This window comes from Gorilla gorilla, chromosome 5 (assembly GCF_029281585.2).
Source record: "Gorilla gorilla gorilla isolate KB3781 chromosome 5, NHGRI_mGorGor1-v2.1_pri, whole genome shotgun sequence".
Classification (NCBI taxonomy): Eukaryota; Metazoa; Chordata; class Mammalia; order Primates; family Hominidae; genus Gorilla; species Gorilla gorilla.
In genome coordinates, this window is record NC_073229.2 from 175,906,445 (window position 1) to 175,928,832 (window position 22,388).

At 38.8% G+C, this 22,388-nt stretch overlaps 1 protein-coding gene and 1 long non-coding RNA gene across 3 annotated transcripts in view; one reads left to right on the forward strand and one right to left on the reverse strand.

Annotated features, from left to right (window-relative positions):
- ESR1 (estrogen receptor 1) overlaps positions 1-22,388 on the forward strand; it is a 410,427-nt gene that overhangs the window by 51,306 nt on the left and 336,733 nt on the right. The window lies entirely within an intron of this gene.
- Positions 1,936-21,213, reverse strand: LOC134758784 (uncharacterized). The gene is made up of 4 exons (XR_010134401.1): positions 20,868-21,213; positions 10,815-10,963; positions 8,598-8,673; positions 1,936-5,282 (listed from the first exon to the last, which is right to left on the reverse strand). It is a non-coding gene; the product is annotated as an uncharacterized lncRNA (long non-coding RNA).

The window sequence follows — 22,388 nt, forward strand, 5'->3', positions numbered from 1 at the left end:
ATCCAACACTAAAATCTACGCATGGAGCAAAAATGCGGAATACAGTACAATATGATTAACTATAGTTCTCATGTTGTAGATTAAATCTCTAGACTTGTTCATCCTATATCTGCTACTTTATAGCCTTTGATCTACATCTTCTCATTTTCTTCCCTTCCCCCAACCCTCCCCATAACCACTGTGTTATGTTCTATTTCCGTATATTTGACTTAATAAAAGATTCCATATATAAATGAGATGATGCAATTTTTTTCTGAGTCTTTGTTTATTTCACTTAGCGCAATAACCTCCACCAGGCTCATCCATGTTGTGGCAAATGGCAAGATCTCATTCGTTTTTAAGGCTGAATAATATTCCATTTGTCCATTTGTCCATGAATTGTCACTTAGGTTGTTTCCATATCTTGGCCGCTGTGAATAGTGCTGCAATGAACACGGGGGTGCAGATATCTTTACGAGGTGGTGATTTCATTCTTTTGGATATATATTCAGAAGAGGGTTTTCTGGATCACAGGGTAATTCTATTTTTAATTTTTTGAGAAAATTTCATACTGTTTTCCGTAATGGCTGCAGCAATCTACACTGCCACCAACAGGGTACAGGGTTCCCTTTTCTCCACACGCTCACCAACACTTGCTATTTCTTGTCTTTTTGGTAATAGAAGGGCAGGGCATCATTAATATTGTTTCCCTTACATGTGCTGAACAAACACAGCAGAGCAGTTACCAGCGCTAACTCTGGAACTGGCTTGCTCATGCTCATCTCTTGTCCCTGCCAGTTCCTAACTGCGGAAACTTGGGCAAGTTGCGTAACCTCTCTGTGCCTTCTTTTGTTACTTGGAGCTGATAAAAATAATGCTTAGAACAGTTACTGCCATGTAAAAAGTGCTATTAAGTGTTTGCTATTATGTGTTGAATTCAGTTTAATAGAATCATCATCAGGATCACCAGCAATTTATTGAGTGACAGTGTGTGTTTTATTCATTGATCGTCATTACACTTAGAATAGGGTCGGGGATATAGCAGGCATTCAATCAATATTTTTGAGAGAATGAGTTAATGAATGGGCTAGATGTTATATATACAAAGAAATATGTCTAATTTCTTTCCTTCAGGTCTCACAGATGGTTGAGAATACAAGATGGAGATAAGACGAAAATTGAATGGTGCTTAATATGAAGCCCTTCAAGGCTGCCTCTTTCAGAATCATTTAGGAGGCTTATTAAAATTGCAGATTTGCTAGCCAAACTCTCATCGATCTCAGTTCCATAGATCTGGACGTGGGTCCAAAACTCTACAGTGCCAGAAAGCTCCCTAGGGGCTTCCAATGAATTCCCAAGAACAGCCAGGACTGGGATCGCAGGCCAGGCAGTAAATGATACAGGAGATGAGAGGAGGGAGAGCTCTGGGGGCTGACACTGTTGGGAAGCCCTGGTGGGAGAGGAGGTACCTGCAAGGGCATGTAGGGCTTGGGCATGGGGTGGACTTGATCATGGGGGCTTAGACTGCAGTAGAGACATTCTGGTCACATTTGCCCGCCCATGAGCTCCTTCCGTCTCCTGATGTGCCCCAGCAAATTCATGTGCAAAGTACACAAGAGCCATTTGTTGGAAAGTACCTAAATCACTCTATTTACTGAGTGCTTTACTTGCACTTATAAATCTAAAACAAATTTTCAAGCAAATAAACAAGTGTGTGGATATGGAGCAGAAATACCACTCATGGCATCCTGAACTTGGCCCTCTGACTCAGTAATTAGTATCCTAAAACTGAGTTCAAGCATCACATTTTATTTTCAGGTTTTACATACTTCATAGAACTTGGTCTCTGATGTTACAGAGATCACAGTAACAGTTTACCTTATCTCCAGAATTTCTAACTTCTCGATGGTGGCATCTCTCATTAGAACAGGTAGTCACTAAATAGTTCCACACAAAGACTCTCCCAATGTGTCATTTATTAAAACAAACAAACAGATTTGATATACAATTAATATACCACAAAATCACCCATCTAAAATGTACAGTCTGGTAGTTTTTAACATATTCAGAATTCTGCAGCTTTCACCACGAATTAATTGTAGAGAATTTTCATCACCCCAGAGCCACCCCTCCCTACCTTTAGTCACTTCCCATTTCCCCGGCCCCTGATAATCACTCGTCTGCTTTCTGTCTCTATGGAGTACTATTCTGGAAATTTCATATAAATGGAACGATACAACATGTGGCCTTTTGTGACTGACTTCTTTTACTTAGCATACTGTTTTCGAGGTTCACCTATATTGCAGCATGTGTCAGCACCTCATTTCTTTTTGTGCTGAACACTAGTCTACTATATAAATATACTTCATTTTCTTTATCCACTCATTAGCTTGTACACAACTGGATTTCCACTTTTTGGCTATGTACAAAGTTTCTGTATGCATGCATGTTCTCATTTCTCTTGGGTACCCACTTAGGACTGGAATTCCTGGGACATGTGCTAACTGTATTTATCTAACTTTTTGAGAAATCTTCAAAATGGTTCCCAAAGCAGCTGCACTACTTTATATGCCTACCAGCAATGCATGAGGGTTCAATTTCTCCACATCCTCACCGACATTTGTTATTGTCTTTGATTATAGCCATCCCAGTGTGTGTGAAGTAGTATCTTGTTATAGTTTTGATTTGCATTTCCCTAATGATAAATGACATTAAGCATCTTTTCAGGCATATTGATCATTTGCATATCTTCCTTGAGAAAATGTATGTTCAAGTTTTTTTCCATTTAAAAATTTGATGATTTTAAATTTTATTGTTGAGTTGTAAGGATTCTTTATATATTCTGGATAGTAGACCCTTATCAAATATATGATTTGTAAATATTTTCTCCCATTTTGTGAATCTTTTCACTTTCTTGATAGTGTCCTTGGATGCATAAAAGTTTTTAGTTGTGTTGAAAAACAGTTTGTATATCTTTTCCTTTGGTTACTTGTGCTTTATGTGCATATCTAAGAAACTGTTTCTAATCCTGGGTCAGGAGACTTACAACTCTGTTTTCCTCTAAGAGTTTTATAGTTTCAGCTCTTATATTTAGGTCTGATTCATTTAGAATTAATGATTTGTATATGGTGTGAGGTAGAGGTTCAAATCTATTCTTCTGCATGTGGCTATCCAGTTGTCCGAGCACTAAATGTTTAGTCCATTTTCATCCTTCCATTTTGTCTTGTCCAGGCTGTTGAAGTAGCCTCATCACAGCTCTCCCTGCTCTTAGCTCTTCTCCACCAGAGTCCATTTCCCATCATACTACCAGTTATTCATCTTATACACAGATATGATTATGTCCTTTCCTTAATAAAAAAACTTTATTCTTTCCTTAGTTTCTATAAAATAGTTCAAATATTCAACATAAAATTCCAGGTCCTATCTAGCATGACCTCAACCCACCTCCTAATTTTATTGTATTCCTTCTCCCCACTTGTTACCCCATCCCAGCCATCCTTGACTTCTTAGCTGGTCTCTTTCTGGCCTGAGTGAGACATTTGGCCTGGATATATATGCATGGTATGGCTTTGGTTGCTTACTGTGGCATTGGTGCTTATGGGATAGCCATTGACTTTAATTAATGGGGTGTTATCAGCACATTTATCCTATTGAAATGACTAGAGGAACCCATAAGAAACCACATTTTCAGGACTAGTAATCTATTTTAGCATCATTTGGAAGACAACAAACTTTCATTTTATGGGTAGACTAACATTCACAAATTATGACATATATCATATAATCATAATCATTAAGTTATATTTTAAATAATCAACCATCCACCATCCCAAACTCTAAGACTTTTTTGGTAAGTTTTGTATGTCACAGGTTCATATTTTTCACATTCTGACACCTACATTCAAGGCCTCAAACTTTACTAGACACTTTTTATCATTGAGGTAAAACTAGAAGTCATTAATTTAAAAAATTATATTATTTTTAATTATGGTAAAAACATAAAATATACATTTTACCATCTTGATTTTTTAAAGCAGTTTACTAGTGTTAAGTATATTCAACAGATCTCCAGAGCTTTTCATCTTGTAAAACTGAAACTGTAACCCATTTACCAACAACTCCTTCCCCATTTCCTTCTCCTCCCAAGGCCTGGCAACCACCATTATTCTTTCTGTTTCTGTGAATTTTACTACTTTAGATACCTCATATAAATGGAGTCATATGGTATTTAGCACAAGGTCCTCAAGGTTCATCCATGTTGCAGCACATGACAGGGTTTTCTTCCTTTTCAGGGCTGAATAATACTCCATTTTGTGTCTATATCACATTTTTTTGTTTATCCATTGATCTGTTGGTAGACATTTGTGTTGCTTCCACTTCTTGGCTGTTGTAGATAATGCTGCTGTGAACACAGGTGTGCAAATCTCTTTGAGGACTCTGCTTTCAGTTCTTTGGGATATATACACAGAAGTGGGATTAGGATTGCAGGATCAGATGATAATTATTGTTTTAATTTTTCAACTTATCTTCTCGAATGAGAACACTAAATTAAATTTGTGGGGTTTGTGTCATTTTAGACATAGCTCATGAAGAAGATGGTAACGTTAAATTGTCCCTGCAACAATGATGATGGGCTTCAGTGATTGTCTTAAATGAGTCATCATTATTTTTGTGTTTTATAACCAATGCTATGCATCTGAACACAAAAGTCAAACCTTTTTAATACCTCAGGTGTATTTTACACCAAAATACAGGGAAAAGGCATCAATCAAAGCTGCTTAACAGCTAATATGATAGTGATTACATGTGATATGGTAGTTGAGACTGAAATGCTATTTGTAATACAAAGATTATCTTAACTGAGTCTGATTTGAGGTGAAAAAAGGTACTAATTAGGGTGACAATATGAATTTGATTTAACTTTAAAGTATTATGAGAGAAAACATACTATGTCACAACTCTTTTACATAACGAACTGGGATTTAGGTATGGAGTGGGTAGAATAGTGGTCAAGAGCAGGGATTCTGGAGTCAAGTGTTTGGCACCAATCCTGGCTCTGGCCATTGCCAGCTGCATGAGTGCCACTGGGCAAGCTCCTCACAGCACCAGATTTTTCATCTGTAAAATACAGTTAATAATGGATTGTGGTGGCATTACATGAATTAATATACGCAACATGCCGGAATGACGTCTGGCAGGGAGGAAAAGCCATATAAGATTTTGTAATTGATTTTCTAGCACAAGCTATCCATTCTTAGGTTGTTGTATCTTCCTTGTGTCATCCCACATATCAATATTGTCATCTGCAAAAAATATACACGTATGTCTCTTTTAACTGAATGGTTTTAAAATGTGGACTAATCAATGATCTAAAATCCCCTTTCCTTTTAGTCAATTAGTAGTTCATAAATTGAAGATGTGATGGATAGAACATTTTGTACCCAGAAAGCTCTTAGATTGTGAATGCTGAGGGAACACTGGGAGATTCAGTGAGTGCAGCACAAATACAATCTAGGTGACTGGAAGAGTTTCTAATGAATGAATCACTGAATAGGCAGGTGGGTTGTGGAAGGCAAACCATGAGTAAATTTTTTCTTTTACTACAGAAATATTTCTGAAAGGTAAATACCCAGGTTTATGATGATAGACCTTCTTTAAACTCATGCTATTTTTCTTTCTGGGTTTTGTTGTCAACACAATCTCATCTGCTCTTTGCAACCATTACCTCTCAGAATGGGTATGAAGATCAGGTGCAACCATGTATGTGATAATGCTTCTAAAAACTATTTTTTTTCCAGTTTTATTGAAATATATTTTGCATAAAAATGTAAAATCCACCCATTTAAAGTACAAAGCTCAGTGGTTTTCAGTACATTCACACAGTTGTGCAATCATTGCCACAATTAATTCCTTTCTGTCTCCATGGAATCTAATTTTGAACATTTTATATAAATAGAACAATACAATATGTGGTCTTTTGTGTCTGGCTTATTTCATTTAGTATAGTGTTTTCAAGGGTCATTTATGTTGCAGCATGTGTCAGTACTTCATTCTTTTTATTGCCAAATAAGACTTCGTTGTATGGATATGTACTACATTTTATTTTCTCATTCATGAGTTGATGAACATTTGGGTTTCCACTTTTGGCTATTACAAATAAAATTGCTATGAACGTTTGTGTGTGAGTTTTTGTGTGGACACACATCTTTAATTCTCTTGAGTATATGCCTAATAGAGAAATTTCTGAGTCATATGGTAACCCTATATTTAGCACTTCCAGGAACTGCCAAATGGCTGTACGATTTTACATTCCAACCAGCAATGTGTGAGGGCTCCAATTTCCCTACATTGTCATGTACACTTGTTATTATCTGTTTTGTCATAATGGGTATGAAGTGGTAAAACTACTGAAAAAAGTAACATATTCATGGAGTAAAAGTAAAATTGAAACATGCAGAAAGTATTCTTCAGGCCCAGACAGCCCCCCAGAATTACAGTTTTTTTCTCTCACCTAACTGCAACTTTGTACCTGTTGATCAACCTCTCCCCATAGCCATTTCCTCTTAAGCGAGAAACATGGAAATTGTACACATTACTTCTGAAAATACATTGGCAAGCCACTTCTAGTTGCAGGGTAGACTTGGAAAATGAAGTCTAGCTGGGTGACCCTGTGCCTCCACATTATTCTGGAGGAAGGGGATCACGGAGCTAGGGTCCCCAGTCTGGGAGGCTGGTAGAGAGGCAGCTCACTGTGCTACTCTGATATTTTTAGCTCTGTGGGGGAAAAAGAACTGCTAGACAGAGCTCTGTCAACACAGATCTGACAATCTCATTCAGAAACAAGTTACAGAGACCTCAAGTGATTAATAAACAAGATTATTCTATAGAACATCTTATGGTGACATAATCAATATGATTTCAACACTCAGCTAATAAATGCTATGAAATACAATTTATGTAAGGTGCTAATTGACATGTCAGGTTTTAAATACAAAAGGAATGAGGGAGGGAGACATGAATATAGATGGGTGTTATCAGAGAATGACACTTAGATACATTTCATATTGTGTCATGTAAACTAATACCTACTTTTTGGGATAGTTCTTCATGGTTTAGTTTTTAATGTAGATTCAAGAGTTTTATATATTCAAACTCTTCATGAAAACAATTCAGCTCTGGTTATGTACATCCACATTTACAGGAATTGAATTTTTCCTTTTGTACACTTGTGAGTATATTTTTTCCTATGGCAAACGTTTTCCAGAAAGCAGAAGTTATTTGTGTTACTGTCCCTGATAATCGATGCTGTGTAATAAATCATTCTCAGCAATGGCAGTTTGGACACTGATGGACAGTTGGTGACTGGTAATTTGTACAGTATGTTTAGTGGGATGGCGGGCGAGGGGGAAAAGTGGTATTTGGTTCCTCAGTCCCAGATTTGGATCAATGTTCTCATAATGCTGGTGAGCAAGGAGCCTAATTCTTTAGGAATTTTAAAAGGTTTCTTTTAGTGAAGAACATTTCCCAGTTGTCTAATGAAAAATTATAAATGACCAGGTACAATTTTGCCAAGCTTTCCAACATAGTTTTCCTTTAGGGTGAGAAACAATCCTTTGATTTTCTTGAAGTAGAAGTCTCTTCTCGAATGCTAACAGTAAAACAAGACCTTTTCAGACAGATTTTGTGTTTTGCCATCAAATGTGCAATTTTTGAAGATAGGGGACTTGAGAATCAGGTAAACTTCGTTCTGAAAACCAGGCTTAATTTTATGACTGTGATTAGAAAGTTGAAAAAAAAATCACGTTCTCACAAATGAAAAACAAAAGTCAGAGTTCAAACTGTTTATCCTGTTTCTGTAAGCTTTTGTTTCAGAAGCCCAAGGATTATTTGAGGAGAACCTGGAAAATTAACTCAAATGGAGGAAAAAAATGGCTTTTATGCAAAATGCAGCAAAAGCAGACAGCCTTGGAGAACTGAAGCTTAAATGGTGTAAGAGTCTGAGTACTAGTCTTCAGATACTTAAAACAGCATTTGATAGACAAGTTAGATATTTAAGGAAACATTTAATCAGCTTGGCATCAGCATTAGTGGCTTCAATTTTTGGCTGAGCCTGAATTTGCCATATGATCCTAGACAAATTTGCCTAAAATAGGTGATATTAACTTCTTTAGGGAAAGGCTCTGTACTGGGATTTTTTTGAGGCCTATGATTTATGGGGTCAAGCTATAAAACAGGAGGAAACACATGCTCATTTGTATAATTTTTACATATATTTGGTCCATAATTGTACAGCTAGGCAATTCATTTATTATCTGTTTGAGAGTAAAAGTTTGATTATTTTAATGTTACTACTTCTGGTTTTTTCTCTTCTCTCATGTTCCCAGTGACTCCTTTCTGATAACCCAACTTATCATCATAGAACGCATGTAATGCAGAGAATAAGACACAGGGTCTTGGAAAATGAATGACAGCAATGGTGCTCCAGTGGCAGTTTTGTCAGACTTTGAATGGTTTATGAAATCACTGTTGATAAAAGTGAACACCTTCTACTGAAGGGAGAAATTTAGGGGGGAAAAAACCCAAATAGAAAGAGTTAATATCCAAACCTGGAGACTTACCTGGTAAGGTTCACTTAACTGGTAAAATGTGATCCAATTTAAACAAAGTATTTTTAGTTTTCTCAGAACAAACATCCTACATAAACACAAAAAATGATATGAGACATAGATATAACTTGGTTCACAATATTTTCCAAAACTATAATGTACCAGCCAGTTGGTACAGCACACCAGGAGAGAAGATCATTATTAATGTGCTAATAGCAGCATTTTATTTTGAAACCCACTCTGCATGGTTACAGGGCTCAAAACAACATATTCTAACAGGAAGATACATTACCGAAATATTTTAATGAGAATATTTAATATGCATTGAGAGGTCCGCATTTTCTTGCAGAGACCTTGTAGGTAGCTCTTTGAGATTTCTGTCTCTATGCATTTAAGTGAAGGAGTTGGTTGGGTATTTTAGTTGGCAAATTTTGCAGACATGTAGCTTTGGTAGTGGAGAGGTAATAGTACCATGCCCTGCGTGCTGGCGAGGAAGCCGCACAGCAACAGTGGCTTTTAGCAGCTACCAGATTTGCTAAAAGCAGCCATGTCCAATTAGCAGTAAGTGTCATGCACCTGCAGTTACTAGGAATTGAACCTCTTTTGAGGCTGAATCTTAATGTAGCCTTTTAAAAAAATAGCAAAAATCTTACTCATACTCTGAGATAATAAAGAAAAATTAGCAATGGCAAAATGGACGCACTCTGAAATGTATTCTTAATAATGATTTAGAATATGGGGGAAATGTAGAGGCAATGACACATTTAAACTGCATTATTTTTAAATACTGTTTTATCAGTTTACTTCCTAATTTTGAATTCAATTTTCATATCTATACTGCAACAGCTTTTTTTCTTTTTTTTTTTTTTTTAGAAATCTATAATATTGCTGCAGGCTCCCTATGTATGTTTCCATAATTTTCTGCAAAGTGTTTTCACCAGAATAAAAAAAAATTATAGTTCCAAATTGCAAAACTGTAGAAAAAATATGCTCTTTGACTTCTTTTCTATGTGTCAAATTCACCACAATGGAAAGGACTACACTATAGAATTAAAACGTTATTTTCAACAGATAGTACTTATTTTAACATGTGTTCAGCATTTAAAAATATTTAATATTCTTTTCTAAAAATGCTTACATTCAGAAACTATTTATGAGGGTTCTGAGCAGTATGATGTTTCTTTCTCTGATTTACTGCTTTTTCTCTTTTAGAGGATATTGTAGGAGAAAAACATTTGTTAAGCAATTTCCGGAACTACTAGGTTCTAATAAGACCAATAGACTAATAATTCATTTCATTGCAACTGGAGTGTGTACTTTTCCTTTATTCTCAGTCATAATTTTTTAAAAGAGCCAAGAACACCAAATCATCAAATCTAGTGTTGAACATGTAGTAACTTTTATTTGCTGATCATACTCTGAGATTCACCATAACGAATAAATCATAAGTATTAAAATTTCAGCTTTTTAACATACCCACTACACTGCTAGCCTGGTAACACAGTCACCAACTACACAGCTTCTTCAACTGTTGACGTGCTTTAAAGCTAGGATTATGGTATCCTGCCAAAAAGATCCTACAAACTGTCACTATTTTGGTTTGTCCTGCCAGCCATTGAGAAGTAGACAATTTCTGTATACACAAACCAGTTTGGAAAATTTATGCAAATAGGAAGTTATTCTCAAAATGGGTTATTTGATTGCATTTTTTTTTTTTTTTGAGACAAGGTCTGACTCTTGCCCAGGCTGGAGTGCAGTGGCGTGATCTTGGCTCACTGCAACCTCCACCTCCGTGGTTCAAGCGATTCTCCTGCCTCAATCTCCTGAGTAGCTGGGAGTACAGGTGCATGCCACCACTCCCGGCTAATTTTTGTATTTTTAGTAGAGGCAAGGTTTCACCGTGTTGACCAGGGTGGTCTCAAACTCCTGGTCTCAAATGATCCACCCACCTTGGCCTCCCAAAGTGCTGGGATTATGGGCATAAGCCACCGTGCCCAGCCTGATTGTGTTTTAATGTATTGGCTCCCAACCAGTAGCAACAGTTTGGGTGCACAGATATTGCCGTAGTGTTTCTATTCAATGTGTCAAATTATTTAGGTAAAAGTTTGGCTTAACTTTGTTGACATGGAATTTCTATATCCTCCAGTTTCTGGTTTAACTGGTTGATGTGGAAACGAATGGAAACACATGGTTAAGTTCCCCAGCCTCCAGCTTCTCTCTTCCTCTTACCTATATTTGTACTTGCCCACTTTTCCTCTTGTGGGCCTGTTCCTAGAATCCATTATGTTCTGTGGGTGACATCAGCCTGCTACTGCGGGAAGAAGTAGAATTTTATGGTGCCCAAGATAAAATCGACTACGATGATGCAGAATGAAGACCTGGAGAGGAGTCAGAGATTGCAGGGGATAAAAAGAGAGAAATCAGAGATGCTCTCACAAACAGAGAAAACCTTCAGAAGCAGCAGGAAGGACAGAGTAAATGGAGAACAAAAACTCAAGTCAAAATAGTCAATGGAAATAAACAGTTCTGAATTCCAGTTATAATTTGGAAAAGAAGCAAAAGTTTATTTTAAATTAAGAAAAAAGTCGCTTATAATTTCCTGAAGTTTAGAAAAGTGAAAAATAGTTAAACCTCCTGTTGTTAGCTAAGAAGTGTCTATTATTATAAGTTTGTCGCTGGAGAGAACATAAAAATCTCTATCTATTGCTTTTTTTTTTTGTTTTGCATAAGGGATAGATAAAAGAGTGTTTATTTTATTTAGCCTTTGGCCTGTAAAGTAAGATTTATGAAACAAAGGACAACCGGAAATGATAAGGATTTTTTCCTAATTTCTAATTATTTAGCTAAACCTTGATTGATTTCTCTCAGGCTAGTGCCCATATTACAGTAGCAGTCAGCCTTCATTTATCTTACCTGGGAGCACTGCTAAATCCGATGTCACTTTTCAGTTTTTATATTATGTGACCATTTAGCCACATTTCACCTACTTGATCATTCCCTCCATCTTGAGACCTCCCTCGACCCGGCTTCCGACATACTTTGCCCTCCTGGTTTTTCTTTCTCTGTTGGCTCACTTTCTCAGTCTCCTCTGCTGGTTGCTCCATTTTTCCACAATCTCTCAAAACTGGTGCTCCTCAGATTAAGTCCTTGGACTTCTCTCCTTTCTCAGATTGACATCTGGAGTCATGGCTTCAAACACCACCTATCACTCCCTTTCTCCCTGAACTCCAGACATGTCCATCCAACTGCTACTTGACATCTCCACTGGGATTTCTAAGAACTTTGCCAAACTTAACATGTCTAAAACCAAATTCTGGGCTGGGGGTGGTGGCTCACGCCTGTAATCCCAGCACTTTAGGAGGCTGAAGCGGGCAGACTACTTGAGCCCAGGAGTTCGAGACCAGTCTGGCCAATAGAGAAAAGCTGTCTCTACAAAAAAATACAACACTTAGCTGGACGTGATGGTGCACGCCTGTAGTCCCAGTTACTGGGGAGGCTGAGGCGGGAGGATTGCTTGAGCCTGAGAAGTTGATTCTGCAGTAAGCTATGATTACACCACTACATTCCAGCCTGGGAGACAGAGTGAGACCCTGCCTCAAAAAAAAAAAAAAAAAACCAAAACCAAAACCAAAAAAAAAAAAAAAAAGCAAAGAGCAAAACACAAAAAATATATTCCAAATCTCCCCTTTAAACCTCCTCTTCTTACAGTGAGTCCTATCTTGATTTATGGCAGATCCTTCCTTCCAGTTGTCAAGCCAAACACCATGGGGTCATTCTTGACTCCTCTCTTCCATGGGCTCATCTAAACATCAGAGTATCCTGTTGGCTATCTGGAATTTAACCGCTTCCTATCACTGCCATCGCTACCCACCTGCTCTTAGTTATCACCAGAGTTCCCTGGAGTGTTGGAGCCGCTGCAGAGCTGGTTTCCCTGCTCCTGCATTTCCTGCCCATGCTCTGTCCTGCCAGTCAGCTCTGTCCTTTAAAAATGGAAATCAGGTTACCTCATGACTCTTTTCTTTTTCTTTTCTTTTCTTTTTTTTTTTTTTTTTTTTTACAGACTCTTGCTCTGTCATCCAGCCTGGAGAGCAGTGGCATGATCTCTGCTCACTGCAACTTCCGCCTCCCGGGTTCAAGTGATTCTCCTGTCTCAGCCTCTTAAGTAGCTGGGATTATAGGTGCCAGCCACCATGCCCGGCTAATTTTTGTATTTTTAGTAGCGAAGGGGTTTCGCCATGTTGGCCAGGCTGGTCTTGAACTCCTGACCTCAGGTGATCTGCCCGCTTCAGCCTCCCAAAGTGCTGGGATTACAGGTGTGAGCCACCGCGCCCAGCCATGACTCTTTTCAAAAACTCCCCATCTTCTCCACTTCCATTCAGTAACAGCCAGATCTGCATGGCCCCCTCCTGACCTTCTGATGTCATGTTCTTTGCTACCCCTTGAGTGCATTGAACATGCCTCTGACCCAGAACTTTTCTGTTTGCTATTTCCTCAAGTGCATATCTTGTTCCTTCATTTTCTTCAGGTGATTATTAAAATTTCACTTCCATGAGTCCTTCCCTGGCCCCCATATTTGACACTGCATCTTCCTCCATCTTCTTTCCCTCCTCCCCATGTACGTTTTACTCCCTTACTAAATTTTTTTTCCTATCTCACTTTCTTTTCTTTTTGAGACAGAGTCTTACTCTGTCACTTAGGCTGGAGTGCAGTGGTGCAATCTTGGCTCACTGCAACCTCCACCTCCTGGGTTCAAGCAATTCTCCTGCCTCAGCCTCCCGAGTAGCTGGGATTACAGGCGCATGCCACCACGCCTGGCTAATTTTTGTATTTTTAGTAGAGACGGGGTTTCACCACGTTGGTCGGGCTGGTCTCCAACTCCTGACCTCGGCTTCCCAAAGTGCTGGTATTACTTTCTAACCTCCTGTGTATGCTACCTATTTATTTGTCTGTCTCTCTACACTAGAATATAAGCTCTATGAGGGTAGACTTCTTTGTTTTGTCCAATGCTCTATTTCCAATATTTATAACAGTACTGGCCGGTAGGTACTGTCAATTAATAGTTTTTGAATAAATTGAGAGTAACAAATTCTAACTGGTGAAAATAAATTAAATGGGCCGGGCGTGGTGGCTCACGCCTGTAATCCCAGCACTTTGGGAGGCTGAGGCGGGCAGATCACTTGAGGTCAGGAGTTCAAGACCAGCCTGGGCAACATGGTGAAACCCCGTCTCTATTAAAAATACAAAAATTAGCTGGGTGTGGTGGTGCATGCCTGTAATCCCAGCTACTCGGGAGGTTGAGGCACAAGAATCGCTTGAACCCTGGAGGCGAAGATTGCAGTGAGCTGGCATTGAGCCACTGCACTCCAGCCTGGGCGACAGAGCGAGACTCTGTCTCAAAATAAATAAATTAAAATAAAAATTAAAAAGAAAATAAATGATCTCACAGGATATCATTTCTTGATTGGAGGAGGAGAGAAAAATGTGTATGTGTGAGGGTACAGAGAGAGTTCCTTTGCATTAGTGAGGGTTCGCATCAGAACTGTCTAACCTCCCTACTCAGTGGGTCCTGTTACCTCTCTCCTGAACCCAATAATACTCTGGTGCACACCTTTTACTGGTACTGAGGCTATTTTAACGTTCCATTAAAAAAAAAGAAAACATTTAAAATACAAAAACAAGGCTGTACTACTTTAACTCTGACCTTAGAAGACTCTCAGTTTTATAACTGTTTAGAGAAAATGTGGAAATGTTTGCTGGCCCCAATCTTTTTATTACTCATCTCTATAAAGAGGCTTTTAAGGACATATTAAAAAGTTTCCATCTCTCTTGTCTCTTGCCTTTCTTCTCATCTTCCTTTCTTGTACCCCAAATGGCTGAAAGCAAGACCCTGAGAGTCTGGAAGAAATATATTCTGGTCAGAGCAGACTGAGCTGGAGCTGGCCTAGAACCTTGGATCCTGACCTCAGAATTGCTGCTCAAATTACTGCTCTCTGAAAGAGTGAGCTCATGCATGTTTATTATTACTGTGAACAAATTTAGCTGTTGTTTCACCCAAACATTGAAGTTCTCGCTTGGACCCCTTTGCTTGTTTGTGCTTTTGCAAATGTGTTTTCTCATGCGCTACTAGAACCAAGATGAAAGCTTCAGTTCTCAGAACAGGTGCCACGACCGAGGAGACAAAACAAGAGCTATAGAGGGGTGTGGTGTGTGAAACTGAGAAAGCAGGTAGTTTTTCAGAAAAACTGAGAGCCAGGAATGACTTCATCCATTTCCTGTAATAAGGCAATGGTCTGACCTTGAGGAACCTATTAGAGTGTGCTTCTAAACAGAGGCCATTTCGAGGCTGAATGTACAGGAGTATTTACCTTTGACTGTTTTCTGAAGCGAGGTATTTTATAAACTGTAAAGTGGCTTATACAATTTTAGGAATGGAAAGTTTTGCAAAGTCTCCAAAATCCCTGGGAGTTTTGAATGTGCAGGCCATATGAATTCTTTGTAGTTTCATGGTCTTGCTGTCCAGCATTCTTCAGAGTCACCTGCATGGTAGAAGTTTAGTAGGAATTTGGGTATTATGGGCTGGTTTCTTTGTTTTCCCAAATAGAGGTAGCGAAATGGATGCTAAGAAGCAAATTACTTTTACTATTTTAGATGCCTCTAGGGACATCCTGTCATAATGCAACTTAAAATATACTTGTCTCCTCAGTTCCTTTTTGTGTATTTATTTAATAGTCTTCAACCAATTTGTTCTTCATTAGCTGTTCTACAATACTTTAAGAGAAGTCATGATAATGATGCATTTAGGATCAGAAAAATATAGCATGTGTGAGTTCCTGGGGACTTTAGAGAATATCTAGCCCAGTCTTTCATTTTATAGAAGAGGAAGGCCAGGGATGGTGGCTCATGCCTGTAATCCCAGCACTTTGGGAGGCCAAAGTGGGCGGATCACCTGAGGTCAGGAGTTCGAGACCAGCCTGGCCAACATGGTGAAACCGCATCTCTACTAAAACTACAAAAATTAGCCAGGCCTGGTGGTGGGTGCCTGTAATCCCAGCTACTCAGGAGGCTGAGGCAGGAGAATTGCTTGAACCAGGCAGAGGTTGCAGTGAGCCGATATCATGCCACTGCACTCCAGCCTGGGCAACAGAGTGAGACTCTGTCTCAAATTAAAAAAAAAAAAGAAGAAGAAGAAGGAGAGGAAGCTGGGGGTGAGGACGGGCAGTGACTCACCCAGGGTCTCGCACTGATTTGCTGGCAGAGTTAAGCATGAAAAGGTGCCTCTCCTAGTCTCTTTCCAGTGTTCTTGTCATCACAATGAGTTAAAATAAAAATTACTAGCAACTTGGGAGTAATAACAATAAACTTCTCAAAATCTACTACATGGTCTAGAAAACCAAACATAAGGCCGGACGCAGTGGCTCATGCCTGTAATCCCAGCACTTTGGGAGGCCAAGGCAGGCGGATCAGGAGGTCAAGAGATCAAGACAATCCTGGCCAACATGGTGACACTCTGTCTCTACTAAAACCACAGAAATTAGCTGAGTGTGGTGGTGTGTGCCTGTAGTCCCAGCTACTCAAGAGGCTGAGGCAGGAGAATTGCTTGAACACAGGAGGCAGAGGTTGCAGTGAGCCGAGATCATGCCACGGCACTCCAGCATGGTGACTGGACTCTGTCTCAAAAAAAAAAAAAAAAAAAAAAAAAGAAAACCAAACATAAAACCAGAATATTCTTGTGAGTTCCATTACATAGGACAATATGGTCCTGCTGATCTATTAAAATTATGTTTATAAATTAGAGGCTCTTCATTGGGAGATATACCTAATGCTAGATGACGAGTTAGTGGGTGCAGCGCACCAGCATGGCACATGTATACATATGTAACTAACCTGCACATTGTGCACATGCACCCTAAAACTTAAAGTATAATAATAATAATAATAAAAGAATAACAGGAAAAAAAATTAGAGGCTCTTTACTGTATTTAAGGTGTTCAAATAATTGAAGCTAGATTAGTATCTCCTTAGCCTTCCCCAGCATGCCCTGCAGCTTTGACGCTGCAGAACACCAGTTGGTGGCTGATATTTAGATAATGGAAATCTTGGACACATTTTCATTTTTGATAAAATGACATGGCACTATGGTTACATTTTACAAATATTTTTGCGGATGTATATCAGGTGGCATACCCAAGAAGGAACAGACCTTCCTCAGGGGTCCTTCTTAGGAAAGTACAGCTTTGCTTCTCTGATCATCAGAATTGGATCCTTCAGGTATTAGGTTGGCGCAAAAGTAACTGCGGTTTTTGCCATTCAGAGTAATGGCACCTGAAAAGGTTGGTAAAATTCAGAATATTATAAAATCAGTAAAAGCTTAATCAAATTTGCCTAAATCTATCCTACAGATTAGTCTATGCATGGTTTATTAAACAACCTAACTGAAACACACATGCATATGTGTGAGTAAGCCGACATCAGAGATCACCTTATCATGGAAAATCTAGGGAAGGTTGGCTCAATCTTCAATTTGTGAAGACCAATTCCCCTACCACGTCCATATATACATATTCCCAGGAGGCTTGTTTCTTCAGGGCTCTCTTTGGTTCTCAGCTCTTCCTTTCTGAATTAGTGGGTCACTTTAACCTCCCTTGGGTCACAGTCGTGTTCCACACTGGGTGGGTCCAGAGGTAGAACTCATTGCCTTTCTTTGAATCCCATACAAGACCACCCAATGAGGCATTGTAATTGGTGGAAAACTCCATTGAAGAAAGGGTCTATATTGCAACAAACAAGCATCTAGAAATAGAATATTAAATATCCCTCCTCTTAAAAATCCATTGTCCAATTCAGACTTCAGCATAATGTACTCTCCTGTCTTCTTTTCTCTGTATTTCCATCTTGAGAGCCGCCCTATTATCTGTGTCCTTTCTTTGTTGTCTTATGAAGAATATTTTGGCTTATCCTTTGTTTTGTTCTCTCCTTCCTGGACCTATTATGGTAAATGTGGAATTTGCAGATAGGCTTCTTTGCGCTCCCCAGCCTGCTCCCTTAATGCTCTCTGGTAAGACACTTCTTTGAGTCCTCCGAGGCCAGTTGCTGCCCCCCAGCACCTGCTCTTCCCCATCGCAACCCATGACAGTAAACGCACTGCACATACTTATCCCACAGACTGCTGTGAGAGCTAGATGGAGGCTATGTGTGAAGCTGCAAGCTCTTGGTAAAGTGCTACAGAAATTGGTAGACACTGTTACTATGATAAGATGTTCAGAAAATAATGGATCGATTAAAGTTTCATTTATCTATTAAAAGATATAAAACTCTATGATTGAGACCTTTTTGGAATATTGGAAAATATTTTTGTATGCTTATTAGCATACTGATATGTTTCAGTACACATTTCATGGATTTATGGCTAAGGATGTTACTTTCAAGAAGGTAACTATACATCACTCTCTACTAGCATGCTGTTCTGTTCCTGAGAAATCGTGGCTGGGCAAAGGGTATGCGAACATTTCTTAATATCTCATCCAATACCATTTTCCCACTACTAATTATTTAACACATGGAAATGTAGGTCAAAGCATTAAAAAAAAAACTAGAACAGCAATACCTTGGTGGTTGTCAGGTGTTTATTTAAAATATTTATGTTTTAGCCTTATTTTTTAATACTTCTTTTTCATATACATTAAATATTTAACTAAAGAAAATAATAACCATTCTCATGGAATACTTTAAAATAGTAGAAACAATCGTGAATACAAAAGAAGATTTAGGCCTATACTACCCTAGGCTCTGTCATTCTTATTCCTAACTATTTGCATAGGAAATTTAGATTCACCCATTTCTCTTTCTTAGAATAAGATTCACAGGTTTTTGGGCATATTCCCATTGCATGCCTGACTGGGGAGGTGTTCAAATCCCTGCTTTTCTACTCCTCAGCCCTGTGACCCTGAGCAATTTCTGTGGCTTGGTTTCCTCATCTGTAAAGTAGGATATTAATGGAACATATCCCTTTAACGTTGCAGTGATCACACGAATTAGTCGATGCAAAACAGTCCATCTAGAACAGTAAGCCCTCAATAAATGCTAGCTATCGTTATCATTTCATAGCCAGCCCCACCATGGATGGGTCATGTGACCTGAAGCAAATTTAAATTCTCTGGATTTCAGTTATCTCTCATTGAAGGAATTAGGCTCCATCAGTGGTTCTCAAACTCAAGTGAGTATCAGAATCACGGGGAGGGTGTGTTATGACACTGAAGGCCGGGCCCCACCCTCAGAATTTCTTATTCAGTAGATCCAGAAGGGAGTGCAATAATTTGTATTTCTAAAAAGCTCCCAAGTGAAGTTGATGGCTGATCTGGAGACACACCTTGAAATTCTTCTGCTTACTCTAAACAAAACGTGCATTTTTATCTTGAGTGCACATCAGAACCCTCTGGGGAGGTTAAAAGTCTCAATGAAATCACAACCTCTGCAGATGGTAACCAGATCTTAGTGGCTTTTAAAGTTCTCCAGGTGCTTCCATTGAGCAGCTAAGGTTGACAACACTTCTAAGACCGCTTTCAGGTGAAAAAGAACTATCATTCTAACTTAAATGAAGGAGAAAATGAATTCATTATTCTGACACCGTTATCTATTCTTTCATGCATGGGCTTATCCTATGAGAAATAAACATTTACTAAGGTGTATGCATGTTTTTAGAACATCTGTTGGGAAGCATGTTGTACAGCTTGTAGTAAAACAGCATGGTGCATGCTGAAACTGTTATAGACTTTGCAAGTTATTTTTTATAAATTAGTTTTGCTGGTGTGCTGTTTGATTATTGGAGAGTGGTGTGAACATGTTTCTATGCATCCCAGGGGGTTGCTGTCACCTTTAAGGGGCCTCTTTAAATCCCAGCTCTTTCATTTACAAATTCTATGACCTTGGATGAGTTTCTTCACTTTTCTGTGCCACAAGTTCTCAGTAAAATGGAGATAATTATAGAACTTACTTCACAGAGCTTTGAGAATCATACAGGTAAAGTTATTTTACGTAATTAGCACTCAAAAGTGACCATTAATAATCTAACGTTTTAAAATATATTAACAGGCCAGATGCAGTGGCTCACACCTGTAATCTCAGCACTTTGGGAGACTGAAGTGGGTGGATCACTTGAGGTTAGGGGTTCAAAGCCAGCCTGGCCAACATGGCGAAACTCCGTCCCTACTAAAACTATAAAAATTAGCCGGGCATAGTGGCGTGTGTCTGTAGTCCCAGCTATTCGGGAGGCTGAGGCAGGAAAATCGCAGTGAGCCGAGATCACGCCACTGCACTCTAGCCTGGGTGACAGAGTGGGACTCCATCTCAAAAACAAACAAACAAAAATTAATAGTTTAAATATTTTTAATATATTTCAATATATAAAGATGTAATTTTTATTTTAAATATATTAAAATAGATAAGTTTAAAATACATAAAGGAAATATATAAAATTAATATGTTAAAATGTTTACTGAATGTTTACATTTTCCTCTGTATTGCTAAGAGCAATTTATTGCCTTATATGTTATGTAATATCTAGAAAACATACCTATGTAATTTCCAAATTATAACCACTGTGGCTCCTGGACAAGTAGGACTGTGTCTGATATTTTTTTGCATCCTCGTCACTACCTGCCACTCTGAGATCACTTGTTGTCTTTCCATATGTAATCACCTCTAGGTACACTTCTTTCGTTATTTCTACGCATCCTCTCCACTTTGCTGCATTCTTGTGTGCATTCTTTTCTCCCACGTTGGAAAGAAATATGCATATTGAGCCATTCCAACCCCCAAAGGCAAAAATTACTAGCCAGTGTTGAAAATGAAAGCAAGGAATTTTTTGGTTATTGTTGCTGTAACTTTTTGATGTGCATACATATGTGCGTCTTTTTTTTCCCCCTAGGGGTGGAATGGGGTGGTGGTAGTCAGGGGTTACTGACAGGACGGTGTTCCCTACTGTGTTGGAGAGACTAAGACTGGGGAAAGATTCTCCAAGGCTGGGAAATGCAGACGTCCAGTCTTGGAAAACAGTTTGTCGTTGGTCGTTATGTCAGAAGAGGAGTGTATTCCTGGAAGAAGGCCCACAAAATATACCCAGAGCCCAGGTGCCTTTCTAAGACGAATCAACATTCACTCACCAGTTCAGCTAATATATGACAGAAATACAAGAATGAACAAGACTCCTGACTTGAGCTTACAGCTGATGGGAAACTTGGGGACTGGACAGAGAATTAAAATACAACGTGGTTAGGTACAACTTACCTGCGCCAGAGGAGTGACGGAAGGCCTTGGACGGGGAGTGATGCCTGGAGGATGACAGGGCGACAGGTAAGTTAGGGGGCTGGGAAGGGGAAGGGCGGCCCTGTGGGTAAAGGGAAGGAGGTTAAACTCAGCAGGGAAACAGGCAGTTCCCTGTTGCTGGAGCAAAGCGCGGGGGTGTGGCTCTCCTGTCTCTGGCTTTGCTGTCAACAGGCGAGATTGGCAAGTAGGGCGACCAACCGGCCTGGTTTGCTCGGGACCGGGGTTTCCTGGAAGGTGGGACTTTCAATACTAAAACTGGGACAGTCCTGGGCAAACAAATCAGTACGGTTGGCCACCCTATCTTTGTGTGGGCATCTGCCAACTGAGTCATGGGCCTGTCTGGTTTATTTATTTATTTTTTTCTGCCTGAGTAACAGAAGAATGTGTTAAACATATGGAGTATGGAAGAAGAAGGAGAGGGGAGATAGGATTTTTATATTATAGATTGGAAGAAGACACCCTTGATGAAGGAGATGTTTTTACTTTGGAGAAGGACTGCCTCAGCCGCGAAAGACCAAGGGGTGGCACCACAGGGAGAAGTCTGCACTGCGCTTGTCAGTACGGCCAGTGGGGGGCTGCTGAGCGCAGGGAGTCAGTCCTCGCAATGAATGAAGATGTAGTCTCGGGGAGATAATGCTGGAAAGCGATGGAAGAAGTGGAACAGGACACAAATTTAGTGGAATTTCTTTACAATGTGTGCTTCTTGTCACCAGTTCATTAACCATGATAAAAACGGTTATGTTGTTACATTCATCAAGATCCAAATTTTCTACCATTTTAAGATGTCTATCAGTCACAATGATGATCACTGAAGACCGAACGAGATCATTTCCTCTAAAAATTATGTTACATTAACCCATAATGGCATCAGTGTCTGTTACACGTTTGCTTTAATTTTGAGGTCAAATACGACATTTGTAAATCTAGCACTTCATGTGATTCTGTAAACAGCACTAAACAGCTAAACATATTTACTTCTTTTTTTTTGTATCAATTAGAACAGTGCTGTACAGTAGAAATATAGAACAGTGCTGTACAATAGAAACAGTGCTGTACAACAGAAATCTGTCAGCCACACGTGTCGTTTAAACTTTTCTAGTAATCACATTAAAATTGCAAAAAGAAGCCAATAAAAGTAATTTTAATAATATATTTTGTTTGACATAATATAGCTAAATATCAATTTTGACATGTTCTAAATATAACAATTATTAATGAAAAATATTACATTCTTTTGGCTTTGTACTAAACATTTGAAATGTGGTGTACGTTTTTCACTTATAGCATACGTAATTCAGATGCTACATTTTTATTAGGAATTTTTAATCTGTAGATAGATATCTTAAAATTTACATTTGAAAAAAATAGATTCAGACACCTAAGTTGTTACAAGCATACTTAAAAGTTTTCAATGACTGAATTGCATATCAGTTTTAAAATTTAAATCAATGAAATTAATTAAAATGAAATGAAAATTTAGAA